The 20,692-nt window shown below is 34.0% G+C and overlaps 1 long non-coding RNA gene across 1 annotated transcript in view; it reads left to right on the top strand.

Annotated features, from left to right (window-relative positions):
* Positions 1-20,327, top strand: part of LOC118189189 (uncharacterized) — a 39,081-nt gene extending 18,754 nt beyond the window's left edge. The window contains exons 2-3 of the long non-coding RNA XR_015043190.1: positions 12,311-12,476; positions 19,150-20,327. This is a non-coding gene — a long non-coding RNA (uncharacterized LOC118189189). The remainder of the gene's footprint in view (positions 1-12,310; positions 12,477-19,149) is intronic.
* The last annotated feature ends 365 nt before the right edge of the window (positions 20,328-20,692 follow it).

Genomic DNA, 20,692 nt, shown 5'->3' with positions numbered 1-20,692 from the left:
GAAAGCTGGCTCGCATACACGTTACATATGGGGAAAACCCCGAAAACGCCCATGCAGGCAGCCCGTTCACGGGATTCGAACCTCGGACCGAACTACCAGTATTCAGCGACTTTACCGCTTCGTCTCTGTTTCACCAGGAGAGGAAAAAAACGCCTTTAGGTGACATCCACATACAATACTGGGTAAACTCCTGAATCTTCAAATAATTCGACTGAGAAAATCATGGGATTCTCCATTTATGATACGATATGTTCTATAATGTAATTTAAATTTATACAACCATATAGTCTAAAACCAGACGCTCTTCACTTTAATCTGCAATGATATCGTTTTTGTCTTTTCTGTTTCTTCTACACAAGCTCAATTGATGGTATTTGCTGGTGTACACGTCCAAGCGTTTTCTCTTTGAACGCGTAAATTCTTTGAAGTATCCTGAAAGTATATTCAAAAGCGTCCAACTTTTTGAAACATCTTGGTATGTCTGACAGCCAAATTTCCCTGCAAATTTTTGCTTACTTTTCTCCCTAATTTTCTTCTTTCCTTCTACAGTTATTTTCAGTGCTCACACAAAAAATTAAGATTTTTCGATTCCTAGACTTCCATAAATTTTGCATTCTTGTCAATTTTTTTAAAATATCAATTACATCAACTGCGTTTCAGCTGATGACAGCTTTTCATTTTCTAGACATTTTAACTATACATAAAGTTTAAAGCGAAGTCCAAAGGATAAATATTTTAATTAAAAGATTTTTGCTAAATCACAAAGAAATAAAACAGTCCAGCAGGGTTTATTCTGTACCACCGAGTGACCCGATTCTTATATCGGCTGAAACAATCTAAATCATATTAAAGATCATGTTTTTTATACAATCTATAACGCGAGAGAAAAATTAGCTTCTTAAAACATTCTTTCTAAGAGGATTAATATAAAATATTATATTTAAATATATATATTTTTAAAGCTGGGACTTGAACCAAACTGTCAGACTTTTAAAGTTTAATTTACATGGTGGTTATAATTAAAGTTCCAATTTGAAATGGTCATAAAAGGAAAACTACTGGACCAAATGTTATCAAACTTGGGAATCGTGTAAAGGAGGTTATGAGAATTTATTTTCCTCGGAAAAAAAAAAGAGTCCAAAAACTCACCACCAGTGGGAAAATGGCGCTGTATACAATATTGTTAAATGAAATAAGACATGAAAACATCTGTTTAAAATGTGTTTAATAGTTTCCGAAACGTGTTACAAAGCATGTTCAATGTAGCGTCCAGCATTTTCCGAGAGCAAGTTAAATCCTGTTACTGCATTCTTAACAGCAGTTCTTAGCATATCAGGAGGAATGTTACGGACATTTCTCATTTCTGCCAAATTGTTTAGAATATCACCATAAACAGTGCTTTTGAGATAACCCCATAGCCAAAAGTCACAGAGATTGAGTTCTGGTGGGAAGAGGGGAGTTGTCGGCCTATAAGACGTTCATTCGTGAAATGTTTCCTAAGTAACTGTGCGACACACGTGAGGTGGGGCCCAGCCCTGCATAAAAATCGTAGTATCTAAAATGCCACGTTACTGCAGTTCATGTATCACGAAACATTTTAACATTGACTCTAAGTGAGCTGCAATCACAGTCGTCCAGCTGTCGCCTGCTCTTTAGAGAAAAACGGTTCAGTTATAAAACTAGCTGTCATTCGACACTAAACGGTGTGGAATGACTGCTATGCAATCGAATGCAGTAGGAGAATGCCAATGGAACTAGATAGATAACATGAGGGATTTCTTTGGCCCAAATCGATTAAAAGCGTTTTGAATCAGTATCTTCATGTTTTAGTGCCGAATTCAGGCTTCAAAAATTACAAATTGGCGATCTGTAAGAAAACGATTTCCAAATCGTACGCACTTGTGCGAGTGATTTGCGATCTCACATTTTCTAATCGCTAATTCGTGGTTTTCACGGACGAATTTCTCACTTACACGGATGGCGCACTCGACTTTTATCGACTTTTAAATGGTAATTTGCCTACTTCAAAGTTTCTTAAGGGTATGCAACATGTTAAACCCGTGTAACAAAAGGTTAAGTTAGATTCCGATCCATATTTCGTTTAACAATATTGCATACAGCGCCATTTTCCCCCTGGTGGTGAGGTTTCCAACTTCCTTTTTTTCGCGGAAAATAAATTCCCATGACCTCCTTTACACGATTACCAAGTTTGATAACATTTGATCCAGTGGTTTTCCTTTTATGACCGTTTCAGTGTGGAACTTTAACTATAACCACTGTGTATATTATTAAATTTTAATTTGAAGCTATGCGTTATATGTATACCAAGCGTAAATTTTTCGCTTTTATGGAAAAATAAAGAATCAAAGCAAATATACTTAGGATAATGGACCAAAACTGAAAAAATTTCCCCTCCCTCCGAAAATAAAATATTGAAACTTCGACCTTGAATTTTTTGGATTATCGAAATATTTAATTTGACTTATCTTCTAAGTCCTAGTTCCGACAACAATTCCGTCAAAACTTCCGAATTACTTAAGCTAAAGTAAAAGATTTAGTATATATTCACTGTATGTTAATAAAGTAATCAGAGTGGAATAAAAATAGATTACAAAATTTACGCTGATGCAACTTTTTGTCTGACTGCACAACATGTAATGGAAGAGAAGGCTTGTAGAGATCTTTTTTTGACATGCCTCTAAAAGTAGATGTCATACTCCTTTTGTCTCTTCAATGTCAAAAAACTTTCCTTTGAGAGGCAACTTTAGTTTTTGGGAAAGAAAAAAATCGCAAGAAGTCAAATTTGAAGAACATGCAGGACGATTGAGTACACATACTTATTTTCGGAACACAAGCGGTTCTCCGACTGGTTATTGAATAATGAAAAGATGCATTGTCATGCAATACAAAACATTCGGAATAGGTTTTCTGACTGAAAACGTAAGATTAAAAGTCATCTGCTTAATTCTCAGTCATTTACAAGTCAACTACTAGGGCAATTGCAGAATCGTTTTGATCCTGAGCTTGTAAGAAAAACCTAATATCACTGGATTTAAACACTTCTTTAATCTTCCGAGAACGTTCCTTCTTTAGCTCATATTCCAAGAATTTTAAGTGAATACAATTATTGCAAAAGCAATTGAATATTCATTTGCACTACGGCTTGGTAGTTTACTAACGAGTTAACACAACTTAAATTCTGCTTTTTGTGTCTAACAATACAACAATATTTTAAATATTTAGAAATAAAGTATTAAATTGGAGATTTAATTGGAGCCTCACCAGTTGCCTAGCATTTGAAGATTGTTAAATACTAATTGTTTGTTGCGAAGTCTAACCCAGGCTGCATGGTTGGTTTTCGTAGTTTTCTAGGTTCTCTTTACAAACATTATCTATGAAAGCACCTTAATCAAATAGCCCCCATGTTCTTTCTATGTTCAAATAACCAACTAACCTAGTTTAAGCGCGATTTTCAAGTGAAGTTACTAGCAAAACCCGAATACTCATTAAAAATCATGTAGCTTGCCAATCGGGAGTAACATGAAAGTTACGGCGCCAATAATTGAATTGCTGTTACGGTACGCTGTTTCTAAACTTAGATGGTCATTCCTTAATTAAATAGACCGCCAGCGGCCGAGAGGTAAAGACGCTGAACACTGGTAGCTCGGTCAGAGGTTCGAATCCCGCGAACGGGCTGGCTGCATGGGCGTTTTCGTGGTTTTCCCCATGTGTAACGTGTATACGAGCCAGTTTCCCTTAGAAAGTCCTCCACGAAGAAATCCCTCCCTTTAGGCAGATAACCCTCGTGTGCTTTGCGATAATTAAATAATCCAATCCAATCCTTAATTAAATGTAATTGATTTGTAACTTCTACTAGAGCTGACGGTTAGAATTGAAGTGTAAATAAATAATATCGTGTGCAATATTTGCAATTTATAAGAAGGATTTATTAATAACCGTAATAATTACTTATTATATTACTAAGGATTAGGATTCAGTTCTTGACAATTACATTCTAAATTAGAATTTTAAGAATATAATGAAAATACGCTACGCACAAAAATACATTTTAAGATAAAAAAAAATGAGTTGATTTTTTATGTTTTAAAACTTTTTGAATTCATTTAATAAACGGCCCACCAGCGGCCGAGCGGTAAAGTCGCTGAACACTGGTAGTTCGGTCCGAGGTTCGAATCCCGCGAACGGGCTGGCTGCATGAGCGTTTTCGTGGTTTTCCCCATGTGTAACGTGTATACGAGCCAGTTTCTCTTAGAAAGTCCTCCACGAAAGGCATCCCTCCCTTTAGGCAGATAGCCCTTGAGGCTTTGCCATAATCACACACACACACATACACACACACATTTAATAAACACCATATCATCGTTGTTAATTGAATCCAGAATGTTGGGTGTCGTTTATATAATTATTCTCACTTGTCCACAGAATCTGCTGACTTATCCAGCCATTAAGTAGCTACAGATCATTTCTACACAACCACCGAACTTCCATTAATTCAGTCTCTAGAGGGTTGTATGTTTATATCATAATTTGACTTTTATAAAAATGATTATTCTAAATCTTATGTTTCTATAAAAAATATACTGTGCTTTAAAAATATATATCAGCCGCTCTTTCAGCCACTTCAAAAGCAACAGTTTGTTTTTAGAAATAAATTATGCAGTTACTGTCATAAAATTCAAATAAGCATCAAACAAAAATTCTCAGTTTTAGACAATTCGATTTAAACGAAGTAAAGCAGCAGACGATAAAACGACGAAGGTAAAAATTTACTCATACAAAAATTTACTCTTTTTTTTTTTTTTAATATATAGAGAAATTTAAAAAAATAGCTTTAAATATAGTATTAATAAATATTTATTACGCATCATTGAGGGAAAAAATGTCATATAATTAATTCTCCGTAAAATTTTACTTGAAATTTAAGGTTAAAAATAGCTGTGGCAATTCAGTGTAACAAAAATCCATAGATCACATTTGGCGTTATTATCGCTCAAAAAAAGATGCCAAATTTCAAAACGCGAAAATATGTAAATTCGTGTATATCTTAGAAAATTTTGAATAAAAAAGCCTAATTTTTTGCAGATATGCTTAAAAATACACCTACTTTAAGATGATGGTAAAAATTTTATAGGTTATAATTCAAAATTTTTTTCGAAAAATTTATAAAAATTATTTTAAAATAGAAATTTTAAAAATAAAACACAAAAAATGGGTAAATTTTATTTGAAATGAACCTAAATTTCGAAATGTGAGAGAAAAAATCAAAAACGTATAATAAAAAAAGAGATATTAATAAATATTTGCCAAATTCAATTAACATTGAGGAGCTAAAATTTTGAGAGCTAATATTTTAAAAACTACTCGTACGATTTTTACAAAACTTGGTATTCTGGCATAATTTGAGTCGTAGAATCGAAATATGGAAAAAAATTGGTATGTTATTTCAGAAAAAGTCCAATTTTGTGTCAAAATACCTATGTTAGAATAGTGCTATATATAAATCTAATATATATCCTAAGTCGCGCTTTCGAGACATGAAAAACGCAGGTTGAATTTTGTCAATCGGCCCAGTAGAACGGGAGATATAGCACTGTCCCCCCCCCCTTTTTTTTTTTTTTTTTTTTTTTTTTTTTTTTTTTTTTTTGAGCAGTGTACCTAGAGTCCTCGAAGTTTGAATAACATAGTCTTCCATCTGAATATAGGTGCTTGAATTTCGGATTTGTTTTACTGTTCTATTTCATTAAAAAACTCAAAAATTTCAAATTGAGCAATGGCATTACTGTGTGGAATAAAACACTTTTATGTTCATTATATCGAAAATTCTAAAGATATGCTGTTTTTAAATATTTTTAGTCCAAAGTAGCGTTAGCCTAGATGCTCTCGAAACGTATATGTGTCTGTAAATGGAAAAAAAAAAAAAACACCCGTTTAGGAGTTAGTGAAACATTTTCAGATTTTACTTATTTATTTATTTATTTTTAATTGTCTTTGAATTAATAGTGATTTTAGGCTGACCGTAGCGTCGTCCCCTTTATTACCTCGATTAATCAGGAATTAATTGTTGTTTTAGTTTTCATGACATAAAGTGGCAATACTGAATTCTGGAACTTTTCATTACATTCAGTTACGTAGAATTCTCCTGAACTTCATCTTCAATAAATATGCTAGAGCTTGATATCTTAGTTCTAGCTTGATATCACCCCTCTTTAGAAAATTGCCAAGGGATGCGAAGACCCCTGAATAAATAAATGCTAATAAATGCTCAAATTCCCTTTTTTAATTAAATTCTTCTCTTCAGTTAAGTATGACCTTGAAGAAAATCCAAGTAATAATTCAGCAGAACATACTCCTTGAGAAAGTAACGAGCAGCTTCATGTCAACTAACTAACGAAGAAATAGTTTGTCAAATCGTGGTCCTCCTACCACAAGTGGTCCGATAAGCCTGCCTTGGTTGTCCTCTTAAGTCCCTATCACATATGCTTCCGCTAATCGAGACTGGACGTCGAAAGGGACATTTCTCAGAACCCGCATTTCCACGAAACTTACGTAGCTAGGTTGCATTTTCACTCACTAAACAAATTTGAAAGCCCGACTGGGATCAAGTGATCCTTCAGAAGCGGAACTTTGGTTTGATTGGTTGATCTCTACGCGGGACCGAGCAGCAGACAGAACATTTTCGGCGAAGTTTCAAAATATCTCGCGTTTCCATAGCTAGGCGGAACTTCGCTTCCAACGGAGCTGGTTCTACTAGGAACTCTACCGTTTAAACCAATGCTACCAGAATCTCATTTCTCAGAAAAGTCCCGTCTAACGGGGACCGTCACTAGACGTAATAACTCTTTTAAATTTCCAAAAAAGGCAAAAAATAAAATTCATATTAACTCAAAATACCACACTACAGCCGAAAATCTCAGAGTTTAGAAATTATACATGGCAGAAACTAAAGCACTATGAATGTGGTACTTTTCGCCACCGTTTCTCTGCACACTTGACCCCGCTGAGCTAATTACCAATGAATATCATTAACCCAAATAAAACAAAAACAAAACAAAAAAAATGCTGAAATCGACTTGATGTATGTGCTGCTCTTAGACTTGAGCTTATCAGCCTACATTCAAACATACGACAGCTCAATAAAAATCAGCAAGCTTCTCCACCTCATTAATGTGAATACCAACATTTATTTAATTTTTAGTTAATAAGATGTGAGGTGTATATTGTTTTTACTAATAGTTATTTTAATTTGTTAGTCTTTTCTGTCATCTCTTGTTTTCCTCTGTCATCTCTCGTGATTTCTTGCCAGGATGTAAATAAGTTAGTGTGTACGAGAGCACATTTAAACCAAAATAGCGAAAAGGTTAGTCTGAACATGTTTCGCTATTGAGTGTATATGTTGTTATTTCTACTAGCCGTTTGAATTCTGAATCTCTGCCTCGCATTCTTGTGGCCGAAGTTTAATATCACGGCGTTGTAGGTTTATGGCGCCCACCAGCGGCCGAGCGGTAAAATCGCTGAACGCTGGTAGTTCGGTACGAAGTTCGAATCCCGCGAAGAGGCTGGCTGCATGGGAGTTTTCGTGGTTTTCCCGATGTGTAACAGGTATACGAACCAGTTTCCCTTAGAAAGTCCTCCACGAAGGCATCCCTTCCCTTAGGCAGATAGCCCTCAAGGCTTTGCCATAATCACCACATTGTAGGTTTAGGAGTTAACCTGCTAAGTTAAATTAATTTTTGTACTCTTGAACTACTAGCTTATGTTTAAATTTAATTTAATTTACCATTATCTTTAGTTTTATCGCTACAAGTGGATAGCGGATTTTAAGCACAAAGACTGTGCCATCTATAAATAATTGAATTATATAAAAGTCTTTTACACCCTTCCCCTGCTATATTTATCTTTTAGCGGTAAGTCTCTAACAGACTTTCGAGCAGGTCTAGTAGCAGTTTATGTTAGTCAAGATTATGTCTTAAGTTTGAATAAGATTATCCAAACTTTAATAGCCTTGAACTATTAACTTGTTAACTTCATTACTTAATATCGATAAAAATGAGTTCAAACTTAGTTAACTAACTTAAAATATAAATACATCGGCAGTAACATGTTGTAAAAGAATTGCTTTCGAATGGGATAAAAATAAGATGGTCCAGAGAACATTGAATTTATAAAAGAGCTCATCTCTTGAAAAAGGATGAGAAACGCTGCTTTTAGAAACTTAAAATCATTATCACTAATGTGTGCAGTAATTCCTATACGCGTCAATGTGTAAGGCTAAAGCTGTATTCTATCAACATTATAAGATCTACTCTGAGTTTGAAATTATGGATTAAGACAAACCAAAACTATCTGTGTAACAGAAGGGACGCCTTCAAGGAGGTCTTCCTAAGATTTACTTCGGGTTAAACTGATTACTGAAAAACTCGGGTTTCTTTCCTAGTACGTATAGAATATGTATAGATAATGTAGTAAGTATTACTAAATAAAAGTTTAAAAAAAAAAGAAGAAGAAGAGGAAAAGAGAAACGAAAAATATTGTCTCTGCTCTACAGAAATTTGCTTCATGTGAGTTCGCTTTTACGTAATGGTTATATGATTACTGCGAAGCACACCGCAGTTATCTGGCTAAGAAGAAGGATGCTTTCGTGGAGAACTTTTGAGGGAAAATGCCTTGCACTCGCTTTACACAAATGGAAAACCACAAAACCATCCAACCAGTCAGCCCGTTTCCCCCACTTTTGTAAAATATTTATATATTAGTACATTTTTGGGTTTACAAAAGATTTACAAAAAACATTTTCTTCAAAAAAAATCGGAATGCGTAAATATGTTTATATTTAATATGCGTAAATATGTTCTAGTGTTTCTAATTAGCGAATTTAGTGTCCTGGTAGAAAAAGAAAGCATTGTCTTTCTTGGGAATTTTTTTTTTTTTTTTACAAATTAAAATGTTTATCGTCTAGTTGCCGTATGACGAATTAGATATCCAAAGTTACTGCAATAAAATAATGGTGTTTATTCATAGACTGGTTGGCAAAAATGGGGAAAGATTTCATTTGCGTTTAATTTGATGTAGCTAAAAATGGTTGGACAATATGTTAGGCACGTGTATGAGTTATCCAATAACAGTCAGTGAATGTATGCAGATTAATGTGTACTATAAACTGCATGCATTTGCTGACTATTCAGTCTTACATCCTTCTAAACCTGCAGTAGTTACATACATTAAAAGGATACTCATTGCTATATAACGAGTCATCTCTACCAAAAACAAAAGCATAGACTTGCTTAATTAAATTACTTACTTATTATTATAAACGTGTTTTCACTTGTGACGCTTTTTGGTGTCTGTTAAGTTGTTAAATGTCCACTACCTTCTCGCTAAACTTAAGTAACAAATCTTCCCAATTAAGAAGTTCTTAGCCCTTTGATCAACAAAAAACTTCTCATTTAGGTTCCATTGTAATGAAAAGGAAGCTTGAACTTCCTCCAAGCAAATCACAACTAAAACTCATAATAAGATTAACATTAAATACTGGCTGAATAAAATGTACAGGGCCATGAGAAATGTAAGAGATAATATGGAAGAAAACCAGCTTAACATTTTTAGGTTCCTCTCTTTATAAAATACCGCCTGAAACTAAACTATGTTTTCCAAGACACAAATGACTGAGCAACGTAGGCCGCCGAGAATCGTCGTTCATTCCGTACCTCGACTGTCAGAGAAAAGGAAAAATTACATGAAAGCTTTAGCGTTTTATCCATGTGTAAATGAAATCCGAGCTTATTGACTTTAAGAAAACTTTCAAGAATCCATCATTCAGTAGGCGGATAGATCTCGAATCTATTGCCATAATTAAATATTAACATCTTAAACTTAAGGATACATCAGTGTAGATACTTTAGCAGTCATAAGAGCTGTGTTGTTACAAAATATTTCAAGAAATTCTCAACGTCTCTCACATGCTTGCTTTAAATGATCACTTTACCACAATTAATCTCTTTGTGGCATAACCTTCGAACATATTACACACGGACAAGAAAGAAAGTCAAATTGCAAGCAAGCATAAAAGTAAGATCAATCGTTTTCCTTATCTCTAAAAATGGATTGGAAGTTAGATACCATGCGCAATTCACCCTGACGACTTTGTGACATTTACCTTTTCGCTACGATAAGGTAAAGTTCTTTAATCCAATAAATTGCGACAAGGAACAGCTCAAGTCGTCACGTATCTACTTTTACTGGAAGATTAAAATGCTCCATGGATTACACATAACTCTACACTAAATTGATTTCTTTTCTTTGAGTGAAAATTACCGATGTTTCCATACATAAGTCCAATATTTTTAACTAGTGTTTTGCTACTGAATTTTGAGATCTGCTTATATAAAAGTTTGAAATGATTTACAAATAATTCGATCATATAAATGATATTATACGTTGCATATCTGAAAACATTTTAGTTTAATCTTATAAAATTCTAATATACATTAATTGCATCGATGAAAGATTTTTCGAAAGTATGAGAATATTGCACTTAGCTTCAACTCGGTTGATGGGTGCAGGTTAAAAGACCAATTGTTTGTACGTTGGAGATATGTAGCAGAATTTATACAGCAATTTTAAATATGGCTTATATGCGAGTTTTCAATTCTGCAATTGTAATCATCTTATATTCGGAAATATACAGCATTTTATGTTGTTGTTGTTCTTTATGCTCACTTGTCTGACGTAGTCAGCCAACGAAATTCCTCGTGGCAAGGAGCGAAAAATTACGTCTTTCGCTGGCAACAGGCTTGAGCACCTAACAGGTGACAGTGCGAGTTGGCTCAATTCTGCCCCAATTTTGATGGAAAGCATCCCGGTGGGACGGGTCCGAAGCCTCCCATCCCTCTCTCCTTCCAACAAACCACACGACAGGACTTTCGGCTCGCCGCATATTTAGAGTGCCGCTATGCCGCCCCGACACTATACATTTACAAACATCCATGCCTTCGGCACAGCAATTTATACGGCGATAAAGTGCAAGAATTACTTTCAATCTGCTGCTAGTTGTTAACAAATAAAAATTAAGATCACTGTTTGAACCGTATAATTGAGAAGCAACCGGTAAAAAAAAATATTTTTGCTAGCCGGATGACAAACATTCAATCACCTTACATGAACTTCCAAAATTTTTTACATCTGCTAGTGTCTCTTTACCAGTAAACATGACTCTGAAGTAAATTTTGTTCTTGACATACGGCGCTATAAACCGCTCATTAATATGCCATTTTTTAGATTATATTGAATAGAATATTTGAACTGTGATAGCAAAACGCAGTATCTCTCTAAGGCAAGAGAGCGTCCATCCGCTAAAGGGAAGAAGCTATAAAGGGTCTCATACACCTTGGACCCCTTATGATCTTCGAATATGTGACTGTTGCAAGAATTGGGATTTTTTTTTATTTTTAAAGCAATTACTTCCAACCTTTTACAGCTGACTACATAATATAGCTGCTTTAGAAACTAGTAACCAGAAGGTGTGTGTTACTACAAATATTTTTGTAATTTAATCCGCTTTGTGACAAAAGTTTTCGTCATGTTTCCACCTTGCGCGCATATTTTAAAAATGGCTAATGGTGCATACTTGAAATTCGATGGAATTCTTTACATGGGCACTAATTTCTAACTGAACCAAAAATTTGATGAATATTTTAGTATTAAAAAAATTTATGCGAGAAAGCGTTACAGATTTTTTTAATAAAAGACATTTTATAAACTTAACTCCAAATAAAATAAAAATTTAACATGAAATTCTTAGAATTTTAAGTTCACAGTAGTTTCCAAATGTTATAAAAGATATATATTAAATATGGAATTAAATTATGCAACAGAAAGTTTTAAACTGTGCGCGCAAGGTGGAAACTTGATGAAATATTTTGTCACAAAGCGGATTAAATTATAAAAATATTTGGGGCAACACAAACTTTCTGATTAATATTTCAGAAAGCAGCTATATTATGTAGTCAGCTTTAAAAAGTTGGAAGTAATTGCTTTTAAAATAAATAAGTTATCCCAATTCTTGCAACAGTCACCTATTCGAAGATCTTGGAGGATTTTAAGATGTATGAGTCCCCTTAAGTGAAAAATGGTCCATTTTCACGTTAATAATCCCGAAACCTCTCATGCAGCTTGTAGAAATTTGTACCAGGTCTATAATTTTGGCTCATTACCTGAATTGCCATATTTTGTTGATTCCATGTGTATAATCTTTTTTTCTTTCTTTCCTTTCAAATTCAACATTTAAACAAAGAGAAAAGAAGGCAGTTAAAAGGGTCTGAAGCAGAATTTCGAGACTGCTACACAGTTTCTTTAATAGCATGTACTCTCTGTTCATTTTCTAGACAAATGGTTGAATGATAACTGGAGCATTGTCTTTATATATGGAAAATTCATGCATTCTCGCAATACTTTAAAAGGTATGTTTTAAAGGTTTTTTTTTTTTACCTTTGCTTCAAATAACATTTTACTTCATGGTATTTCTTACAGAAACATGCAGAAATATTCTGCATTACCTTCTTTAGGATTCGAACCCGAGCCCATCGGTACAGCTGTCCGCGTCTTTAACCACTATACCACTAGATGGCAACTTCTAAATCATCAGTTAATATAAATATTAAACTTTAAAAATAGATGGGAATAAAAAGCTAGAATAAAATACGCTTAGAATTATCTTTTGTTTGGCCATTCATATATTACTTAATTTCTGTTTATTTAAAAGAAATTTTAAAATAAGCCTATTTAAAAGAAAGAAGTGTTTTATTCTTTACTGTTATAACACGAGCGCTTACCTTTACCATCTTTCAAAATGATAGAAGACAAATAATTCCTTATCATTGGAGCAATTTATTATACAATAATTATATCAGTTTAGAGGATGAATTCCGAGACGTTAGATGATCCGCGATCTGTGTATGAGTGAAAAATGAGTAATAATTTCGAAACGAATAGTTTTGTGTCACTTTTTAGATGCAAAAAAAATTCAATCTCGACTTAAGTAACAAGTAAAGCAAGATTAGTATTACTACTGTTAACGAGAATAACTAATATATAGCTTTTCCGTACTTAAATTTAATTGTATATAATTTCTGTAATAAGGCGACAGGAATTGCGACAATATTGTTGTCACTAAATGCTTGAAACCATTTCGTAAATTATGTAGTAGTTTTCTAGCTCGTGTAATCGTGAAGCTCAGTTGATTCAGATTTAAAAAGAAAGAAATAAGAACGAACCTTTAGTTTGTTTAATAAATTACTTTTCATACATAATTTATGGCACATATTTTGAAAGAGTATTTGTTATGTTACAAAGATTCTACAATCGTTCAATCTAATGTTCGTAATAGCGTATCACTGCCTTGATTACAAAATGCAAATTTGTATTTCAAATCAAAACCAGACATGAGAAAACGGAAATTCAGCCTAACAATATATAAAATGCGTACATCTTTAACGTTGAAAGCATTCGTTTGCAATCTCTTTAAATGCACTTTTCAGATGCATTTAAAGTAAACTAAGTAATTCTAAAATTAACTCTGAGCTCATATTTTTCGGATAACACTATCTATTTGCATTAGAGTTCGAAGCTTTTAAAAGCAATATATTATAGAGACATCATTTCATTCTTAATGATTCCTGTAGTAGCACACGTATCTGAAATGTATTCGTTTCTTTTTAGATTTGATAAAAACTTCCTATTTGTCATTTAACGTGTTAGAAATGAAGAGCAGATGTATTTAAAATAAACTCGTTAGGAAGATAATGAATGGATGTGATTTCAGATCCATTAATTCTATGCAATTAAGCTAGCAGATGTGGTTATTGCGAAGTGATAATAACGGTGTCGAACAGGTGTTACGTCTAATAATTGATATTCAAAAGAAAGTATACGTAGGTGTGCATCATTAAGCAGGTCTATGCTAGCAGATTCACGATTTATGATGCAAAGCATGATTATAAAAACCTGGATGAGAACACTTGTTTCTTAAATCCATGTACTGATACTACTCAAAAAGAAATAAGGTCTGCTTTATGTGCTTTAGCATTTTAAAACTAGCTGACATCTGTAAACGGAATAAAACAAGGATTATTTTGCAAGTGTTATTTTTCTCAGTAATGGCAGTATCATAGATGAAAAACCAAAGACAACATTTGCTTTCAAATTAATTGCGGTCCGTAAAGATGTCGTCCGTCATAATTGGAACAGTATTTTTATCGTGAAAAAAAAAACATAATAGCGGAACATTCGAAGTATAAATCATGCAATTTTGTAAAATATTCACAGCTTAATTTATATTGCTACGAAATGCCCAGCCATGGTAATATAGCAAGGAGGGTTTATGGTTGCCAGAAAATGGCAAGGAAAGGCTGGGTTGCCAGATTTTGGGCGAAATCGCCCATATGGCTACAAAATTGGCGATATGCCATAGACGGAGTGAGAACCTTCTAGAACGAATTCTTACCGGTTTGCCCCAGAATGTTCTCGAAGGCAGGTCAAAAAGTTATATAAACTCTACCTGTACACGGAGTAGCAGTTTATCGTGAGCTTATGGTGAGTTTTATTATAAAAAGTATCTTGAGTGTGCTGAGCTCCGACAGCGATCGAACTAGTCGAAATATTTAGTGTTTTGCCGTGTAGCTGTCTTCACCGTTATAGCCTGAAGGCTGCGTTGCTGATTGTTTCAGCGTCTTTATCGTAGTTTTTAGACGATCGTAAATGTTTTTTTTTTTTGAGCTCTCCTGTAAAATATTGGCGAATAAATTATGTTTTTTTTTTTTTTTTTTTATTTTATTTTATTTTATCCGGTTTTGCCATCAATCCCTCCAAATTCACGAACCCGTAAAACAATAATATTAATGATTTCGATTTTCTCCTGCATTTCTGCATGATGCTTTCGTCGTGTAATGTTAGCATACTCGGCGCGTATTCGAGAGGTTCAGGTCCGAGTCCCGTCGAGGGCATTGCTCATTTTTCACGTCTCGAGCATCAAAATAACCTAATGTCTCTACAAAGTATTTCGTTACCATCTAGAATGCGTTCTAGTATTTTGAAGGGAGAGGACAAAAATTCTTTAACTTGCATAGAATAACAAAATTAACTCTTGCCAGTTGCTTTAAAATACGAAAAGGTTATTTTTTGGTGCCCGACTTACCATGGGAACGAGCGCTGTATCAGACGATTTGAAACGCCTAACCTTTTTCCCGTTCTGGCTTCATGAAAAGCGCGTGAATGGAATTTGGCTTGAGTCAACAGTTTCAAATGAGGTAGAGAAAATAAGTACTGTGCGGGGATAATGTTGCGCATTACAATGCCATGAATGGATGAATATTTAATTGAAAATCAAAAATAATTAAATCTCTATACATTACCCATGCATAGATCTTCTCCATTATGTGGCTCGTTTTTAAGCTTAGAAAAGAGAGTGACTCTAAAACAAAACTATTTGTCTGCACTAAAAGCCAACGAAGACTAATTCTGGGAATTGACTTATTCCAGTAAAATAAGACTAATATTGCAAAATGATAGTTTGTTGGTTCTTTCTCTTAAAAATCTACCAAAGCTGAGGTGTTATAGTTGAAAATTCAATATTTTAGTTTCGGTTTTAGAACAGGTTTACTTTATAGAACAACTTTTTTATATAAGTTCTCTTGAAAGGCAGCTTTAAAATTATTTGAATATGAAACATAATCTTACATTTGAGAAAAAAAAAAGTTTTTAAATGATAAAAGAAAATACGAGTACGCGGATATAGTACCTGGCATTCGGAAAAGAAATGAATATTCACGAAGCTCCTAAATCTCAAACATCTCCTAAAATTTCTAAATACAGCCACAGAAACTTTTGCTGAAAAACTTTTACTATTCTAATAAATTCAAGAGGGTTCCATTTGACCATCAGATGCCTGTTGCTGTATTTCGAAGATTTTGCAATTATATCCCTTTTATCCGAGCTAATTGGAGTGAAGCGATTTTTGATAATGCACGGGAACTAATTTTAGTTAAAAGTAATCTGTAATGTTAAGTATACTTTGTAATGTTAGGCAATTCACCTGTATTACATTACAGGTGAATATATACACACTTTTGCAAAAAAATCGAAGCAGCATGAAGGAAGTGGTTGTTTTTGATGAAACTGAATATGTGTTTAGCTCATACGTTATACACAGATAATAAAATGATTCAAAAATCAAGGTCATAGTACCTGTTCACGGCTCACAATCACCCATTGAGTGTTCAAATTAGTAGTTGGTCGAACCGCCCCTGGCGTCAGTGCATGTTGAATTCGACGAGGCAAGGAATGGTAGAGGTTCCTAATGTCATCCTGCGACACATTCTGCTAGGTATTCATCAGTTGTCGCTCCAGATCTGCGATATTTTGTGGTGTCCGAATCTTATGGCCTACCATGTCCCAGACATGCTTGATTAGTGCAAGGTTTGGTGACCTTGCTGGCCAAGGAAGAGTATCAACCGAACGGAGACAGTCCAGAGATATGCGAGCGGTATGTGCCTGGCGTTATCTTGTTGGAAAATGGCCCTAGGATGACGTGCCGTGAAGGGTAATGCAACCGGCCGCAGGATAATATAAACGTAGCATTGAGCTGTTTGTTAAAGATGTACGGAGGATAACTAAAGATCACCTGCTGTCATAAGAAATAGCGCCCCACACCATCACAAAAGGGGTTATGGCTGTATGCCTTTGTAAAACAAAGGCTGATTGTGACCACTGGTCCCTCCTCTCCAGACACGAACACAGTGGTCATCTGCTTCAAGAGTGAAGCGGGATTCATCGCTGAATACTATACGATGCCAGTTTGATGGCAGCCATGATGATCGGCTGCGACAGCACTCCAGACGACTCCGCCGATGTTGTGGGGTCAAAGGCAAACGTCTTAAAGGCCTTTGTGAGAGTAACCCCGCCTCAGACAAGCGTCGTGAGATGGTGAACGTTACCACGGGAGGTATAGACGTGGCTTTAGTGCGTTGAATAGTCGACAATTATTAATCTATACTGAACAAAGAAGATTTATGACAAACTTGGATTAATCGAAAAGTGCGACTTAGAGTTGAGATTACAAGGCTGAATAAAACATTTTGACACCTACAGAAGAATTAGTTTATTTTTTGAAATGACAAGTCATGGTAATACAGTAATATGAATGTGTTAATGTTATCTTGAAGTCGGCAGTCTATTTAAAAATAATTGAGCTTTTCTATTAATGTCTCAAAACTCAACTTGAAGATGACACATTGATTGTAACACAAATACCTTTCCCTATATTCGGCTAATATATAGTTAACAAATGAAACACTTATTTTAAACTAAAAAGATGCTATTACAGAATCATCCAATCAGAACATAAAAGAAAAATTTAAGGAGCTTTGAAAGTAATTGTCTACCTACTTAATACAAAAATAGGCTATGTAAAATATTCCTGCTATCTTTGGGATTACCCTTTTCCTACGAGTACTTGGATATCTTTAAGGTGTTAAAATAAATCTAGATTTTCTAGTGTTTAACCTTTTGAAGACGGGATGGCCATTATAGTGGCCATAGAGTCCTCTCTTTGAAAAGACGGAGTTGTCCATTTTAGTGGCCATGTCTTTTCCCCCCATTTTCCAGGCTCAAAAGTGGGGTGAAATGTCAAATTTGACGTCCCTAGGGTTTTAACCCCTTATCTCTTTCAAAGGTCTTCCTTTTGCGACATAGATGCCCCCCTCTGAGAATCCATTAAACTGGACACAAGAATCTTTGTTGCAAATAGCAGGTGATTTCTTAAAGGGGGAAAAGCATTCGGTTCAAGATTCGCCGTCCTTTGGTAGCTTTTACTGCTACCAAAGCCCCGGCCTCAAAAGGTTAATGTTGCCAACTATTAGAGAGATCATATAATTTTTACAGTGTTAGTAATTGTTGGCAAATGTATTCGCCTCCCAAAGGATTCATTTGCTTTACGAAAGGAAGAAAAACTCGCGGCACTATGAAGCTTCTAAAAGCGGTAATGGTAATGGCTTCTGCTGTCTCGCCAGTTTACAGTAAATAGACAAAAATACATGGTCATTATACTGGAAGTGTCATCCTGTTATTGTTGGGATTAATCTCACTTTTCGGACTTAATCAGAAATACCTCACGAATTTCTTCGTGGCAAGGAATACAAGATTGTGTTTGTTGGCAAGAGCCTTGGGCACCGTATAGATGACAGTGTGAGTTTACACAGTTCCACTCCAAATTTGAAGGAGAGACCTCGGGGGCGTGGCAGTCGGTGGGTCTTCCAACACTCTTCTACCACCGAATCACAAGAGAGGATTTTCGGCTTGCCAAATATTTAGAGTGCGTCAATGTCGTAAAGACACACCTTTTTCTATTTTAAGTTAGATTAAAATATTAAACTGGAATAAAATATTCTTCAAGGCAACGAATAAAGAAAAACATGGTTTTTAACGTACTTGAAATTTTCATACATTACAGAAAACTAAAATTAAAAAAAATAAATAAAAAAAAAAAAAAAAAAAAAAAAAGATATATTTATAGTGTTTTAAACCTACTTTCGTAAGCTGATATGAAATGTAAAATGTCAAAGAAGCTTCTTGGAAAACAGCCTTAAAAATTTCAAGATTTACTCTTAAATTAAAAAAAAAAAAAAAGAAATTAAGAATGATCAATATTAATGAAAATTAACATTTTTAATCTTTCATTCAAAGTTAAACCCCCGAAAATAGAATCATGTAAGTCAAGTGGTGAGCATAGGATGAGCTTCTGCGAAACATTGCTACAATCAAAGCTCACTCTCTAAGGATGATGAGTTTCAAATGTAATGGCTTAGAAAGCTAAAAATGTTATCTACAAAAAATCTTCAGATATTTACGTATGAATAAATATTTTATTCGGAAAAATAAAATATACGAAAACCTGTAGATTGTAAATTTTGGATTTATTCAGAATCTTGGGTGATATAATTGCTTTAGAGTCATAATCGTATTTCATGTTTTATGAAGTATAATAATTATCATTTATTCTATGAGAAATATATGTTTTGTAAACTATTCCTTTGTAAAGATGATCCATTTAATTAACATTCTCTTTCTTATGTATTACAGATTATTTCTAGCTTCTGAAAGGATATGTCAGATACAGATTCACAAAGTGTATTTAAATTCCCGACAAAGTAAAAGAAATTCCCTACGTCGGAGAGCTTGAATTCATACGGGAAAGTTTGCTGAACTAATAGCGTGAGTGACTGCTGAGAATCGGAGAGCAAAATCATTTTCTCACATTTATTGTTTAAAGCCAATGATTGTTTCAATGTACTTCACCTCTCTATCGACAGCCATTCAGAAACACAGAAGCAGAAAGGGGCGAAAGCACTCTTGACCTTCTGCAGACACAGAATGGGCTCATTTTGTATACATATGATCAGTTGCATTCCAGATATTCAACGCCAGTAGTCTCCAAAGTACGCACTACTTTTATGAAGTGGCTCACGGTAATATTTAATTAAAGGTCGCTCCCAGATAATAAAGCTTGTCAGTAATTGCAAGCGCAGTATTTCTATAATTCACAGTAAGGCAAAATCCTGGATGGATAGACGAAAATTATTATTATTTCTATTATATAACATAGATTATTTCTATTACAAATTATTTTACATCAAAGAGAATTAAATGTTTGCTTTCATCATCATATTCTGTTACTATTGTAAATGATGATCAGAAATAACCCAAATTTATTACGATCTAGCACAGAATTATGAGCATTTATTAACAGCTGCCATACAAACATAATCGGTATATGATTGTCTATTTTTAAGACAAATACAATCGTCTAAGGTAACATTTTTCTGGAGTATGACTTCTGCTTTCTATTGTTTTTATAAATTTGTATGATATATGATTATGATAAATACAAATAAAAAAAATTAAACAAAGAATACGCTACAAAAATAAGTTTTTCATTAAAAAATAGACAAATTTTAATAAATAATATAGACTGTTGTTCATTTTAAACGAATCTTGAAATTATCGTGATTATGTTTATTGTATTTGAATATGGAATAAAAATGCCCTGTCTCAGAAATGTACATGTATCGAACAAGAAAATTATTTCATTCCATGATATAAATTTTTATTCGTATGATGCAAATTTCTTTAAAAATATTCTCAGTTTCAAATTATGCTTCAAATCTTGCAATATTAATTAAAAACTGAATTGTAAATATGAATTAAAATGTAAAACAAATTGCAAATTGTGTATTACTGGGATTAAAATGAGGCTGATAATTTTTTTCGTCTTTGTTACATGTCTTATTTCACGATAATTTATATTGTCTTTTCTTTTCCTTTTAAATATATCAAGCAATAAATGCTAGTTAACTCGAAGGCCGATTTAACTGACAAAAATATTTTACAGTGTAAAATGATGCGCTTTTAAAAACCGATGCAGATGTTCAGCAGCCTAGAATAACAATTACAATAACACTTTGATTTAAGCAAAAAAATAAGCGCTTTTTTGTGCATATTGTAGGAACTTTCTGAGAGCAAATTTGTGTTTTATCTATATGTTTGGTAAGTCCATAAGTGGAAAAAAGAATACATGTTAAACGGATAAATGACGCTGCAGTATAAAACGTATATTTCTTTTAAT

The sequence above is a fragment of the Stegodyphus dumicola genome, chromosome 9 (genome assembly GCF_044657685.1).
Source record: "Stegodyphus dumicola isolate Sdum_Otavi_A_Nest chromosome 9, ASM4465768v1".
In the NCBI taxonomy this organism is placed as follows: domain Eukaryota; kingdom Metazoa; phylum Arthropoda; class Arachnida; order Araneae; family Eresidae; genus Stegodyphus; species Stegodyphus dumicola.
The sequence above is the reverse complement of the archived record's forward strand: the minus strand, read 5'-3'. Positions and strand labels throughout refer to the sequence as shown.